A 15,912-nucleotide genomic window follows, 5' to 3' on the forward strand; every position below is an offset into this window, starting at 1 on the left:
TCTGCCTGGCCAGAGCGAGACACGGAGGCCAAGGGGAGCTCCTGATTGGAAATGGAGAGTGGGAAAGGTGGTGTCAAGTAAAGAGAACACCCTTGGAAAGCCCAGGGAGCACGAGGAGAAACTGACACCAATTCCATCGAATGGCCAGAAGAGCAAAAACGCTCTCTGCGAGCAATAGACCTTGCCTGACAAGATCAAGTGTTGATGTTGGTGTTCAGCCTTGGCTGTGGCTTCCTGCTGTGTCCGCCAAGGCCTTCAGTGGAGCCCTCACACCGCTTGAAAGGAGTCCTGGTGTCCAGAACCTTCTGCTCAACACTGAACCAAAAACAAACAGATCAGCATCAAGCTAAGAAAGAACAACAACAACAACTCAGCCCTTCCCAAGCCTCAGCACTCACCCAGCCAAACAGCCAGAGCAACCTCCAGGCACAGACCCTTCCCCTTCAGCTGCCAGCCTTCAAATGAGCTCAGGGTGGGCTCTGGCTCCTCCCTATCCCAGCCCACAGGGGAATTGCTTCCACCTGTGCTCCCTGGGCTGTTCACACCCCCACCAGGTGCTCCGTCACTGCCTCAGGCTCACACCTGAGGGTTTAGAATCAGAAACATGAACAGAATTAGAAACAGAAAGTGTATTGGAAAAAGAATTCAAACTGGAAAAAAATAGGTAATGAAGTGCAGAAGAAATAGAACTAGTTAAAGAATTGGCAAAAGAATTGGAAAAGTATTTAGAAGAAGAAAGAGACAAAGAAAAATACGAAAAAATAGAAAACAGACAAGTAAAAGAAAAAGAAATAAAAAAGGGGTTGGGAAAAGGAGAAAAATTTAAAAACTAGAAAATAATAGGAAACAGAATGGAAGTCAGAAAAGAAAAGGGGAAAAAATGAAAAAAGAAAAAGAATGAGAAAAAAACAGAAATAGAAAATAATATTAAGGAAAGGAAAAAAAAAATCAAGAAATAAGAAGTTAAAATTATTCATAAGCCAAACAGAAATTGGGGAGTGAGGGGGCGAGGCTTCCCTGGGGAGGAGGGCAAGGCCAATATGCTTTAATTTTGCTATCATTAAATTTGCTGGGCAGTTACATTTTGCTATGTGAATATATAAAACAAACAAACACACACACACACACACACACACACACATCACAAAAGCATGAAATGGTACAGAACCTGAAAATAAAAGAACAAATTGAAGTACTCTGGGATCAACAGAAGGCATGGAGATCCCACCAGAACTGGGGAGCCCTAAGATGGGTAAAGGAAGAACACCCAGTGACAGCAAGGTGAGCACAAGCGACAACCAACACCAAGCCCGTAGGACCTCTGCAAGCGCGGGAACGACCTCAGGGGTCAGCAGAGCTTGCCAGACAGAGGAAGGAGTGCATCTTGGCGTCCATCTCTGGCTGTGGGTTCCTGCAATGTCCACCAAATGCCTCCATAGAGTCCTTGCAGCGCCCCGGACAACTGCACTTCTCCACTGCAACCTGCTCCACACAGCACAAGACAAGTAGAGATTACCTTCTGGTCAGGATGGAGGAATCACTTACCCCTTATCCATGCTGAGGTCACATCCAACTCTGCAAACTGGGGAGAGAAGAACAGGCAACACCATCTGATGGCAGAGTCTCCTATCCTAGAATCAAAGTTAAAACCCTCAATAGTAGTACTGAAAAACACGGGTTAGGGAGGAACGCGAGTCATTCTAAGAACCCCAAGTCATGCACAGCACTCACCAGCAGCCTGTTCTGGTGCCTAGCTCTTCTCTTGGTATCACGCTTGGTCAATGCAGAGCAGTCTGCGTTTGGGTCACTGAAACTCCACTGAGGTGCCAACGGGCAACATGGAAGACAAGAAGAGAGAGAAGAGAAACACTCCATAAGCTGTAGCAAATGTTCTGGAACCCAAAAGACAAAGAACAGAGCCATGCTGACTGGGAGCAACAGAAGGCACTGAGATCCCATCAGAACTGGGGAGCCCTAAGCCAGCTGGTGCAGGGACAAGATGGGGTGAGTGTTGGTCAAGCTGGAGTTGGACTCCATCAGGGAACATTTGGACTTAGTGAGCCCTGGGGGACAGCAAAGCGCCGGGCACCAAGGAGAGAGAAGGAACGTGCTGCCGGTGGATGCGAGAGGCAGCGCCAGCAGGGCGTCCCCCGCTTCAAGGGGCACTTCTCCTGTCTCACCCACGGCAGCCTCTCTCCTCATTTCTTTTGGTTGAATTCTGAAGGCTTTGATCCATTGGCACACCACATCTGCCTGGCCAGAGCGAGACACGGAGGCCAAGGGGAGCTCCTGCTTGGAAATAGAGAGTGGGAAAAGTGGTGTCAAGTAAGAGGAACACCCTTGGAAAGCCCAGTGAGCACAAGGGTAAACCAACAACAAGCCCATAGGACCTCTGCAAGCATGGGAATGACCTCAGGGGACACCAGAGCTTGCCAGACAGAGGAAGGAATAGATATTGGCATCCATCTATGGGTGTGGGTTCTTGCTGTGTCCACCAAGAGCCTCAGTAGAGTCCTTGCACTGCTCAGCAGGGTCACAACTCTCCAGTGCCACCTGATGGACACAAGAAAAGGTAAGTAGAGATTACCTTCTAGTAAGGATGAAGGAATCACTCACCCCTTTCCAAGGATCAGGGCACATCCCACACTGCAATCAAGGAGGTCAGGGAAGGCATCACCATGTGGTGGATAAGTCTCCAATACTAGAAGGAAAGAAGAAACTTTCATATTAGGTACTGAACCACATGGGTTACACAGAAAAACAGATGACATGCTAGAAACCCCAAGCCATACAAAACACTTACCACGAGCCTGTTTTGGAGACTGCCTCTTCGTTTTCCATCTCACTTGAGCAAACCTTACTAGACTACATTCGGGTTACTGCAGATACGAGAGGGATCAGTTGGCAGCCTGGGGAAAAAAAAAAAAGAAAAAAAAAAGGAAGGAAGAGAAATATTGCATAACATGAAAAAAAATGATACTGAACCTGGATATAAGAGAACAAACCCATGTTCTCTGGGATCAGCAGAAGGCACAGAGATCCCATCAGAACAGGGGTCCCCTATGATGGGCAAAGGAAGAACACCCGGTGATAGCAAGGTGAGCACAAGCGACAACCAACACCAAGCCCATTGAACCTCTGCAAGCATGGGAATGACCTCAGGGGTCAGCAGAGCTTGCCAGACAGAGGAAGGAGCAGATCTTGGCATCCAACTATGGCTCTGCATTCCTGTTCTATCCACCTAGATCCTCAGTAGACTTAGCCCAGATCAGTGGATTGATCCCAGGTCAGAGAAAGGGAGACAACCCCTTCATTTTTCTCAGAGAACAATTGAAGGGCATCATAAGGACAGGCATAGCAGATATAGCTACCCTAAACCAGCAGAGAATCCTCTCAGAAAGGCAGAGATCAAAACCCTGCAATAATAATAATAATAATAATAATCACCTACCTCTTTCCAAGGACCAGGGCTCACCCAGCAATCCACAGGACACAGCCTCCAGAAAGAGACAATGCCTCTGCGGCTACCAGCCCTTAAATGAGATTAGGGAGGGGTGGAGACAGGCTCAGCCCCATCTGGTCCCACAGGTGCATTGCTTCCACCTGTGCTCATAGGGCTACACCCCTCACCAGGTGCTCCATCACTGCTTCAGGCTGTGATCTCAAAGATCCCATAAAGGCATAAAGCCAAAAAAAAAAAAAAAAAAAAAAGTAATTGGGTCTGCCTGTCCAGCAAGGGGAGGTTTATCAATGGACAAGCTATGATGGCCCACATATTTTGATTCCAGTCTGTCCTCAAAGGCAATTGGTGAAATTTCTAATAGACAGGGTAGCACAGATTTCAATACTGATACAGCAAGATGCTGAGAAGCTGCATGTGCAGCAAAAGAGCTAAGATTCCTGGTGTGATCAGAGCGAGTGCCGTCTGCCAGACTGCCTGGATCAGCTTATGGCTCCCCCGTGAGAAACGTGTCATCTACTCACTTTGCAATTGAAGACCATTGCAAAAATATTGTAGGATTTAGTGTCCTCAGTGGTTGAACCTGACACCTGTCTGTACGGCAGCGTGTAGCCTTTCGGCCCAAACCTCAAAGAAATAGGGAAGCTGCAGGGTGAGTACTTCATGCAGCCCCTGAGCTCCTCAAATCAGAGATCACAGATGTACTGCAGTACCCCATTTCTGCTGAGGCACGATGTGGGATTTATGAAGACATAGCAGACTTGGAGAACAGGTAAATCATCTCCAGAATGCACTCGCTGTACAGCATGCCCACTGTTGCAGGGAGATGGCATGGGGAAGGAAGTGAGGAAATAAAGGGGAAAGCCTGAAAAAGAAATGGGGAAGGCATGGGGCAAGACATAGGGGAGTGAAGGGGAAAGGATAGAATACCTGAAGAGCAGCCTAAAAAGCAGTAACAAGCTCTGGGAGGACTGTAGAGTTCCAGATTCTGTATTGAGTGTGTATGTGTTTGTGTATATTGTCATTACCTGTATGGGTCAAGGTTGGAGTTGTCGCTTGTGAGCGCCTGCAGTGGAAAATTCTCGAGCAACTGCTGCAGTCTGTGCAGACCTGTAGGATGGGAGAGTGCATGGTAAGGACAGCCCAGCAGCTCTCAGCTGGATGAACTTCCTCCGTGTGCCCATACTGTGAGCCGTGCCTGGCTGCACTGCTCCAGCCCACAGCCCACCGCCTGCAGCTGCATCTTTGCTTCCTACCATCCTGCCCAGAGCCTCGAGAGTGCTCCCACAGTCCCCTGCCCACCCCCAGAATGCCAGAGAAGACATCTGGCAGCAGGATGGAGGAATCCCAGCACCCTGTTTTACTTCTGCCTGTAGCTCTCTCCTCTTCTGCCACATAGGGCTCCAGCCTGTGAAATGTCAATGATCTGGGGGAAAGGGAGCGCTGGCAGGACGACTGCTGCAGCTGACTGGTGAGGGTCTGCATACCCCATGCCCTTGTGGGCTATCTCTCTGGTTGCAGGAGGAAGGGCAGATGAAAAGCTGTAGCTGAGCCTGATGGACCTGCATAACTCTCAGACCATCTTGCCAAAGGCAGCTGTGACACACTGATTCCTTCTATGCAGGTGAATTAATTTTTTCCGTCTGTAAACTGAGGTGGAGAACTGAAGTTTTCATTAATCTTTGTGGAAACAATGTAATGGTCCACACAAATCTCAGAACTGCAGTTTTGTGCAGTGTCTGACTGACATGCTAGGGCCTAAAGCTATCCATTTTATGGCATTAAAAAGAATAAAAAGACAGAAATGAAACTTGGAGTTGAAGAAAAGTGCTTGGAAACAAAGACATTAAAGTACAAACAAAACAGAGGCTAAGCGAACATTAATATGGCCCGGTACTTTCTGCCAACATGCTTTAATTTCGTTATCATTAAATTTGCTGGGCAGTTACATTTTGGTATGTGAATATTTGAAACAATGCAACAGATGGTGGCAAAAAGAAAAAAAATCCCTTTCTCATTTTTACAGATATTCATAAGCACTTAGCACAGCTTTCATGGGCTTGAAGTACTTTCCGTCTGTTTTCTTCGTCTTTGCCCCCCTTCTAACTTCGTATTCTTCCCCTGTCATCGCAAGAGAGAACGGATCGCTAGGGGCTGCGCCGAGGATCCTCGGCAATCTCGTCGGAGTATTACTTTCCACTGTCTCTGCTACCGCCAGGTGGCCAATTCGCGGAACTACAGCTATATGCGGCGAGAATGCAGTATGCATGCGCGAAACCCTAGACAGCACTACGCATGCACGCACCTCGAGACGGCAGTACGCATGAGCGAGCGTAGAAACGGCAGAACGCATGCGCGAGCCGCGAGACGGCAGTACGCATGCGCGACATTATGGACGGCAGTACGCATGCGCGGGAGTCGAGACGGCAGTACGCATGCGCGACATCGCAGACTTCAATACGCATGCGCGAGCTTCGAGACGGCAGTACGCATGCGCGAGCCGCGAGAGAACAATACGCATGCGCGAGCAGCGAGATGGCAGTACGCATGCGCGAGTTTCGAGACGGCAGTACGCATGCGCGAGCCCCGAGACGGCAGAACGCATGCGCGACATCATGGACGGCAGTACGCATGCGCGACATTATAGACGGCGGTACGCATGCGCGAGCCTGGAGACGGTAGTACGCATGCGCCACAACAGAGACAGCAGTACGCATGCGCGAGCTTCGTGACGGTAGTACGCATGCGTGACATTATGGACGACAGTACGCATGCGCGAGCCGGGATACGGCAGTACACATGTGCGACATTATGGAAGGCACTACGCATGCGCGGGACGCGAGCCGGTTGTACGCATGCGCGAGGTTCGAGACGGCAATACGCACGCGCGACATGATAGACAACAGTACGCATGAGCGAGACGCGAGACGGTAGTGCGCATGCGCGAGGTTCTAGACGGCAGTACGCATGCGCGAGATCATGGACGGTAGTACGCATGCGCGACATTATAGACGGCAGTACGCATGCGCGAGCCGCGAGACGGCAGTACGCATGCGCGAGCTTCGTGACGGCAGTACGCATGCGCGGCCACCGAGATGGCAGTACGCGTGCGCGACGTTGTAGACGGCAGTACGCATGCGCGAGCCCCGACACGGCAGTACGCATGCGCCACATCATAGACGGCAGTACGCATGTACGCATGCGCGAGCCCGGAGACGACAGTACGCATGCGCGAGTTCCGAGACGGCAGTACGCATGCGCGAAATCATGGACGGTAGTACGCATGCGCGAGCTCTGAGACGTTAGTACGCATGCGCGAGCTTCGGCACGGCAGTACGCATGCGCGACATCATGGACGGCAGTACGCATGCGCGAGCCGCGAGACGGCATTACGCATGCGCGAGGCGGGAAACGGTAGTACGCATGCGCGAAATCATGGACGGCAGTACGCATGCGCGAGCCCCGACACGGCAGTACGCATGCGCGGAATCATGAACGGCAGTACGCATGCGCGAGCCGGGAGACGGCGGTACGCATGCGCGAGCCGCGAGACGGCAGTACGCACGCGCGACATTTTAGACAGCAGTACGCATGCGCGGTACGCGAGACGGTAGTGCGCATGCGCGATCTGCTAGACGGCAGTACGCATGCGCAGCATCATAGGCAGCAGTACGCATGCGCGTTCCATGAAACGGCAGTACGCATGCGCAATATCACGGGCCGCAGTACGCATGCCCGGGCTCCGAGACGGCAGTACGCATGCGCGAGCTTCGAGCCGGTAGTACGCATGCGCGACATTACGGACAGCAGTACGCTTGCGCGAGTTTCCAGACGGCAGTACGCATGCGCTACATCATAGACAGCAGTACGCATGCGCGAGCTTCGAGACGGTAGTACGCATGCGCGAGTTTCTAGACGGCAGAACGCATGCGCGTCATTACGGACAGCATTATGCATGCGCGAGCCGCGAGACGGCAGTACGCATGCGCGAAATCATAGCAGTACGCATGTGCGAGGTGTGAAGCGGCAGTACGCATGCGCAACATTATAGATAGCAGTACGCATGCGCGAGCTCTGCGACGGCAATACGCATGCGCGACATCACAGACAGCAGTAGGCATGCCCGAGACGCGAGCCGGTAGTACGCATGCGCGGCATCATAGACAGCAGTACGCATGCGCCAGACACGAGACAGTAGTACGCATTCGCGAGTTCCGAGCTGGCAGTACGCATGCGCGACATTACGGACAGCAGTATGCATGCGCTAGCTTCTAGACGGCAGTACGCATGCGCGCCGTCATAGACGGTAATACTCATGCGCGAGCTTTGAGGGGGTAGTACGCATGCGCGGCGTTATAGACGGCGGTACGCATGCGCGAGCCGCGAGACGGCGGTACGCATGCGCGAGCCGCGAGACGGCGGTACGCATGCGCGAGCCGCGAGACGGCGGTACGCATGCGCGAGCCGCGAGACGGCGGTACGCATGCGCGAGCCGCGAGACGGCGGTACGCATGCGCGAGCCGCGAGACGGCGGTACGCATGCGCGAGCCGCGAGACGGCGGTACGCATGCGCGAGCCGCGAGACGGCGGTACGCATGCGCGAGCCGCGAGACGGCGGTACGCATGCGCGAGCCGCGAGACGGCGGTACGCATGCGCGAGCCGCGAGACGGCGGTACGCATGCGTACTTCCTCCTGCGGAAAACTGACAGGTCTGCATTTCCACCTTTTGGCCACTAGATGGCACCAGAGACCGCCGCAACCTTTCCGACGCAGTTTTCCTGTTTGGACATTAGGTGGCAGCAGATACCGTGGAAACAACAACTCCGCCGCCTTTTAGCGGACTGCCTGGGACCGTGGGCGCGCATCCCCTTCTCTCTTTCTTTTCTTGGCAGAGGATGGTGGGGGGAAGAAGGGGAGACGACAAAGAAAAGCAAGGAAAACTTCGACAAACCCCCCAACCCCGTGCTAAATGCTTTGGTATACCTGTAAATAAATGAATACATAACCAGCAAGTTGTTGTCATGCTTTTTTTTTTTTTTTTTTTAATGTGTATGTGTATACATTTATATATACACATGTATATACATGTTTCAGCCAGCATCTGAGGTGATGAAAAAACATGGTATGAATTGCACACAGTGAAGCCAAGGGTGCCTTGGAACAATTAACAGAGCAATGCAAAACAGCCGTGCAAGTCTTCTAAGAAACATCATAGTAACAGCTTTCCTACCCGGCCTCCCCCTCTTAGATTCCATCTGGCTCACCCAAGGCTTGTAAGTATGTACTGGCTCGCTTTCGATATTGAGCAATTTGTCGTCAGTTCTTTCATTCACAGCCAGTGCCAGAGTCTGCCACAAGGTATTCTGACCACAGGCACCACGGCTGAACCATTTTAGCAACAGCAGGATTCCCAGGCAAGGTTTCAAGAATTTCAGTCTACTTTTGACCCAAAGGAAGAATTAATATGAAGCATGAGGGATGTGTAAGTCATCATGAGGCATGCTTCTCAGCATCACCATTACCTTTGGGAAACAGATAATGGATTTGTAGTAAAAAGCTTAGTACAGCAGTAACATACAACGCTGTATAAGAATAATATGAGAACACTTTGCAAGGAGGCAAGGAACTTCATGATCTCCACCTGGGAAATCCAGCACCGTTTGCCCATGGACACCTCTTTGGCAACTGTTCTAGATCCAGCTGTACATCCTGTTCCAGAGCACAACTCAAAACTACAAAGGAAACAAAGGGAAGTCTGAGTAGGCACAAGAAAGAGAATGGTATGTTTCCATACTGCAAATAAGCAAGTAAGCAATCGAAGACAGAAGCCATTCCTAGAATACTGCTATGGGAAACATAGTGGCAGAGAAGAAAGAATCCACATTCCCCTGAACAAGTGCTCCAAGAAATAAGAAAAATCAGTTGCTTTTAGACATTCCTTGTTTGAAGGCAGATACCATCCTTACACTTTAAAAGCATTAAAAAAAAAAAACAATACAGTGCACAGAGTAATCTCCAACAACACGTGTATTTGGTGTAGGCAGCAAGTGGCACAGCTCCGTGTCACAAAGAAGTGAAGTCATAAGCACCAAGCTCCAAAGCCCCAGCCAAACAAACCAAGTGTGCCTACAGACAGACAGAATCCTCAAGTAAGATGCACTTCACTCTATCTCACTAGGCACATAGCTTATTGGGCTGGAAGAATAGACCCCACAGAGTGAGGTGTGCTCCTTGTAACCCCCAATCCATCTTTAAGTGAGCTTCCCACAGCTATCACAAAACCTGCCTGCATACAAGCCATGCACGAACAAGGGGCTTGCGGCATTCCATTATCTGCTCCACAGATTTCACAGCACTTAAACCACTAGCTAGAGGAGCCCCAGAAATCCTTAAACCCCATCAAGCTGCAAAACAGAATGAGATCAAAAGGGACGCAATTTAAATATATGCTCTTAAACAATACTCTGCATGAGTGGAATTGATACATGGCACAGGAGACACAGAGCGGACATGGGGAGAGGACACAGGGAGAACACAAAGACACGGGTGGGCCATGAGGACAGAGAGAGTGCATGCCACAAAATGGGCTGGGACAACGTGGCAGCAGACAAACCAAGTTTGGAGCCCCCGATTGGGGATTATGAGATGAGAACCATGAAGTAGGAAACAGGGACTTAATGAGAAGATAGTGAGCTTAAAACAAGTTGCAAAGAAAATCTGGAAAGCACAGAATCCCTTTATGGAAAAGAACCTTAGCATGAAACATTTCCAGAGTTGCAGTGCTCAGTAAGCCAACCAGCATTACCTTGGGGCCAATTGAAGCACTCCAGAAATGAGATAATAACAAAAGAAGGGAATGTATGTCAGTCCCTCTATTAGCAGTTCAGAGGGACACCCTCACTTCCCTCAGAGAACAATTGAAGGGCATCATAAGGACAGGCATAGCAGATACAGCTGCTCTAAACTAGCTTAGGATCCCCTTAGAAAGGCAGAGATCAAAACCCTGTAAGAAAGAAAGCATCACCTACCTTTTCTCAAGGAGCAAGGCTCACCCAACAATCCAATAGAAGCAGCCACCAGATAAAAATAACGCCTTGGAGGCTGCCAACCCTTAAATGAGGTTAGGGAGGGGTGGAGACAGGCTCAGCCCCATCTGGTCCCACAGGTATATTGCTTCCACCTGTGCTCGCAGGGCTGGCTACACCCCTCACCAGGTGCTCCATCACTGCTTCAGGCTGTGATCTCAAAGTTCCCAGAAAGGCATAAAGGAAAAAAAAAAAAAAAAAAGTGATGGCCGGCAGCCAATGAGGTCTGCCTGTCCGGTAAGGTGAGGCTTATCGATGGACAATCTATGATGGCCCACATATTTTGATTCCAGTCTGTCCTCAAAGGTAACTGGTGAAATTTCTATTAGATAGGGGAGCACAGATTTCGATACTGATACAGCAAGATGCTGAGAAGCTGCATGTGCAGCAAAAGGGCTGAGATTCCAGGTGTGAATGGAGCGAGTGCTGTCTGCCAAACTGCCAGGGTCAGGTTATGGCTCCCCAGCAAGAAACGTGTGTCATTTACTCACTTTACAATTGAAGACCATCGTGAAAATATTTTAGGATTTGGTGTCCTCTGTGGGTGAACCTGGCACCTCTCTGTATGGCAGCATGTAGCCTTTTGGCTCAAACATCAATCCCAAACTCCAGAGAAATAGGGAGGCTGCAGCCTGCGTATTTCGTGCAGCCCCTGCACTCCTCAAATCAGAGATCACTGAAGTACTGCAGTACCTCATTTCTGCCATGGCACGACATGGGATTTCTGAAGTCACAGCAGATTTGGAGAAAAGGCAAATAACCTTCAGAATGTGCTTCCTGCACAACTTGCCCACATGCCCCCACTTTGGGGGCAATGACCCCCACTTTTGGGGCACTACCCCCCCCCCCACCCCACTGTCACAGCTGTGCCCTGAGGACACCATCACCCCACTGCACATGGCCATCAACTTCTCCCTGGACTCCATGTACTCCACAGGCATCCCTGTCCCTGTCCTCAACCCCCCAGTGACATCGGCATGGAGCAAAGTGGGGCAGGGGACATGAGGGGAGATGAGGGGACATGTGGGGACATGGGGTTGATGTGTGGGGTCAGAACTACAGAGATGAAAGTAGGTGACACATGGAGGTGACACGGGGAGGTGGCAGGCTGTGTCAGGAGGTAATGGTGCCATATGAGCAGCACTGCAGGGCAGATGAGCAGTGCCAGCCCAACCTGGAGGTCATGGTGACACCTGGTGCCACGCTGCTGCTGGGTGGCCACACGGCCAACATGACCATGGTGCTGATGCTGTGCAACTGTGGCAAGAACATGCACGGGGCCAGTGGCACCACCTGGCACACCCTGGGGATGGCATTCCACAGAGCCAGGGCCACCTCAGTGCAGGCACCTGTCCCATGCCCCACAGTATCCCCCATGTGTGTACCCATGTCCCAGTGTTTCCACATTGCCCAGCGTCCCCCTTTTGTCCCCACAGTGTCCCCAGTGTCCCTTTGCAAAGTCCCCCCAACATCCCCCCCCATGTTCCCACATCCCCATCATTTCCCTCTCCATGTCCTCACGTCCCACTGTCCCCCAGTCCTCACTTCCCTTTATGTCTCCACAAGGTCTCCAATGTTCCCTGACGCCCCCATGTCCCCACATGGTGTTAGGCTGTCCCTGCAGGTGCCACTGGAGGTGACACAGAACCACTCATGGGGTGCCACACTGCAGCACCCTTCTATGATTCTATGAATATTGAATCCTAAACCTCACTTTCCCATTTCCTAGGCACCATTTAAAAGCTAGCTCTACAGGTGAGGGAACTGATGGCTCAAAGAAGGTGGGCCCTCTGACTGCTGCGTGCTGGGACTGGCAAAGATGAATTCTAGGAGCAGTGCGGGGCAGTCCAGGGATCCTCCTGACCAGAGCGCTTGGTGAGTTACCCCAGAGCTGCTGAGTGCACAGCTTTCTCTGCCTGTCCTCACTGCACCCTGATAATCAATCTCCATTGTGTCACTGTGTTGCATGGCCCCGGGCGTCTCACTGAAGTGCTGCTGGTAAGCAGACGTGTGCATGGGGCACAGCCGCGTTGCTCTGAGAAAGGAGAGCCCCAAAAGCTTCCCTCCAAGTTGTAGCATACTTTTATTTAGAATTGTGTGTTGTTGACTGTTTTTAATTGTGTATTTTCTTCTAATGTACCTTGTTTTGAAAGAACCGGTCACATGCTTTTTGGTATCCTGAATTACACTAGAACTTGAGGTGGAAGTCAAAGACTCAAATCTAATATTGCAAAGCCACTGCTTACGCCAAATCCATGCAGAGGAGACCCGGTTGTGTTCAGGATGAGGAGCTACTATTGGTCTTCAAGCAGGTAGGAGTTTGTTATCCATACATAATACCGTATTTGCTTATTCTTTTTTTTTTTTTTTTAAATCAGTGCTAATATGCAATCTGATCCAATGTGTTTGAAAAGTGTGGTTTAAGGAGTATCAGCTGAGAACAGCAACAGAACATGGCGCTGTTGCAGAGGGAAGGCGTGGGGAAGGAGGTGAGGAAATAGAAGGGTGGGAACTGTTGAATCACAGCCTGAACCTCTGATTGATCACCTGTGGCAAGCACTGAGTCAGCTGTGGGAGCACAGGTGAAAGCAATTCACCTGTGTGACCAGAAGGGGTGGAGCCAGGCCCCACCTCTCCTAGATCCCATTTAAGGGCTGACTGCCACTGAGAAAGGATCTCTTCCTGTAGATTGCTCCTTGTGGAGTTTTTGGGAGCCTACAACACTGGTGAGCACCTTGCATTTATATCTTTTCCAACATGGTAATCTTACCAGCCTAACTTTTCTGTGTACTGTATAACATCTGTATACTTATTAACCATACAAAGGGGGAAGCCTGAAAAAGGAGTGGGGAAGGCATGGGGCAAAGGAAGAGGGCAAGACAGGGAAATGAAGGGGAAAGGACAGAATACCTGTAGAGCAGCCTTACAAACAGTAACAAGCTCTGGGAGGACTGTAGAGTGCCAGATTCTGTATTGGGTGTGTATTTGTGTGTGTATATTATTATCGCCTGTTGGGGTTGTTGCTTCTGAGCTCCTGCAGTGGAAAGTACTCAAGCAACTGCTGCAGTTCATGCAAACCTGTAGGATGGAGGAGTACTTGGTAAGGACAGCCCAGCAGTCCTCAGCTGGATGAACTTCCTCCGCGTGCGTATGCTGTGAGCTGTGCAGCCGTGCCTGGCTGCACTGCTCCAGCCTGGAGTCCACTGCTCTCTCTTTCTCTGCCACACAGGGTTCCAGTCTGTGAAAGGGGAAAGGGAATGCTGGCAGGAGCGACTGCGGCAGTTGACTGGGGAGGGTCTGCATACCCCATGACCTTGTGGGCTATCTCCCCAGCTGCAGGAGGACCAGAGAAGGGCAGATGAAAAGCTGCAGCCGAGCCTGATAGGCCTGCACAACTCTCAGGCCATCTTGCCAAAGGGAGCTGTGACACACTGATTCATTCTATGCAGGTGAGTTAGTTTTTTTTCCATCTGTAAACTGTGGTGGAGAACTGCAGCTTTCATTAATCTGTGTGGAAACAACATAATGGTCCACACACATCTCAAAACTGCAGCTTTGTGCAGTGTCTGCCTGTTTAGACTTGTTAGGGCCTAGAACTACCCATTTTATGGTGTTAAAAGAATAAAAAGACAGAAATGAAACTTGGAGTTGAAGAAAGGCACTTGGAAACAAATATATTAAAGTATGAACAAGACAGAGGCTGAGCACACATTAATATAGCCCTGTGCTTTCTGCAAATGATAAAGGGGGGGAGGGGGGGGTTGGATTCTGCTTACTTTAATAAAATAGAAGGGGATTTGGATTCTGCTTATTGCTTAAATTCCACAGAAGCACTCTTTTGCAGCAAGAAAAACATAGGTACCAGACTCCTTGTCAGCAAGAAAGAGAGGAAACTGGTGGAGGGAGCTAGGGGAAAATAGGCCCCAGTCTCACTGTCAGCAAAATAATGAGGAAGGGATGAACCTCATCAGCAAGAATTAGAATAGCGAGGAGAAAAGTAGGCTAAAGTTCAAGAAGATGTGCTGAGGAAGAGTGTTTACTTCATCCCACGAGACCACAGATGGGGATGTGACCATCCAGGCAAGAATACAACACATGCGCCAGGGAGGAGGGACTTGATTAATGAATATGTAGTGGGGTTCAAGGTAGTCTGTTGAATATGTCTCTGGGACACCAGAGACCACGGAATAAACTTCTCTGACTGGATTGATGCGGATCCGCACCACAGTCCGTGGTGCTCTTTCTCATAAGGGCAGAGGAAAAACGCAAAGTTAGATGGGGGGGGGGGGGGGTGAGGAGGGAGAAAATAAATTAAAAAAAGACGATGATTGGCACTCTCAGCGGTAGTGGAACACGAGCAGCTCGGAGATTCGCCGTCACAGTACTAGCGTGGAGCGGCTCCGGCACCGCAGCCTCCCGGGACTAGCACTAGCACGGAGCAGCTCCATAGTCATCGTAAGCAGCGCTGCCAAGTTTCCTAAGAGTTGCTGATCGCAGTTTTCCACACAGATCGGCCACGCGGTGGCAGCAGAGACCGCGGAAAGAACTTCGACGGAGTTCACGCGGACCTGCAGCACGAGAACCCAAAGAGGAAGGGAAGGAAAAAGATGAAAACCAAGGAAAGCTTCTCCGCACCCAGGAAGTCTGTGCTAAGTGCTTAGGAATATCCGTAAAAAATGATCGAATTGATGTTGCCATGTTTGTTTGTTTTTGGTTCTTCTGCCAGCGTCTCTTACATCGTTTTCAAATACTCAAGCACCAAAATCTAACTACCGAGCAAACTTAACGATAAGGAAACTAAGGCATTGCTGCTGTGCCAGGGGAAGCGGCGTAATCCGTCGCACAGCAGGGCCCCGGCCATCGTCCGCCGCTGAGCGGGGCGTGACATGTGGCGATGTGTGCGGCACGCGACCTTCCGTCCCGGGGAGGAGGCGCGGGCAAGAAGCGCGCTGCCCTCAGCCCATGGGGCCCTCATGGCCGGCAGAGCCCTCGGCTTATGAAATGAAGGGTTACTGGCAAAGGTGCGTTGCACGGAGGAGTTACCGAGATGAAGTTGAGCTTTGCCGGTGGATCTGTGGTCGCATCGTACCATTAGCGCTCTTTACAGGTGAGGACCGGCTGTGGAGATCTCGGAGTACCCCTGAGATCCCGTGCCGTCCTGGCGGCCAGCAGGCTCAGCACTGTGTGCGGAGCTGCGATAACACCACCCCGGCGAACGCAGTAACTTAAGCAAACGCCTGTCTCGGGCCGCGCTCAGTGCGCGTGCGCCCGAACTTATCACCGCCCCAGCCCCTCTCCAGGAGTGTTCCACCAGCCGGAGAGGGGGAGAAGCAGTAGGGAGTGCTGTGGTCTCCCCAGTCCGCCGC

At 50.9% G+C, this 15,912-nt stretch overlaps 1 long non-coding RNA gene across 1 annotated transcript; it reads right to left on the reverse strand.

Annotated features, from left to right (window-relative positions):
• Positions 1 to 12,610: 12,610 nt before the first annotated feature.
• On the reverse strand, positions 12,611 to 15,795 carry LOC107054589. Its single transcript, XR_003077712.3, has 2 exons — positions 15,590 to 15,795; positions 12,611 to 15,114 (listed from the first exon to the last, which is right to left on the reverse strand). It is a non-coding gene; the product is annotated as an uncharacterized LOC107054589 (long non-coding RNA).
• Positions 15,796 to 15,912: the final 117 nt, after the last annotated feature.

This window comes from Gallus gallus, chromosome 14 (assembly GCF_016699485.2).
Source record: "Gallus gallus isolate bGalGal1 chromosome 14, bGalGal1.mat.broiler.GRCg7b, whole genome shotgun sequence".
NCBI lineage: Eukaryota > Metazoa > Chordata > Aves > Galliformes > Phasianidae > Gallus > Gallus gallus.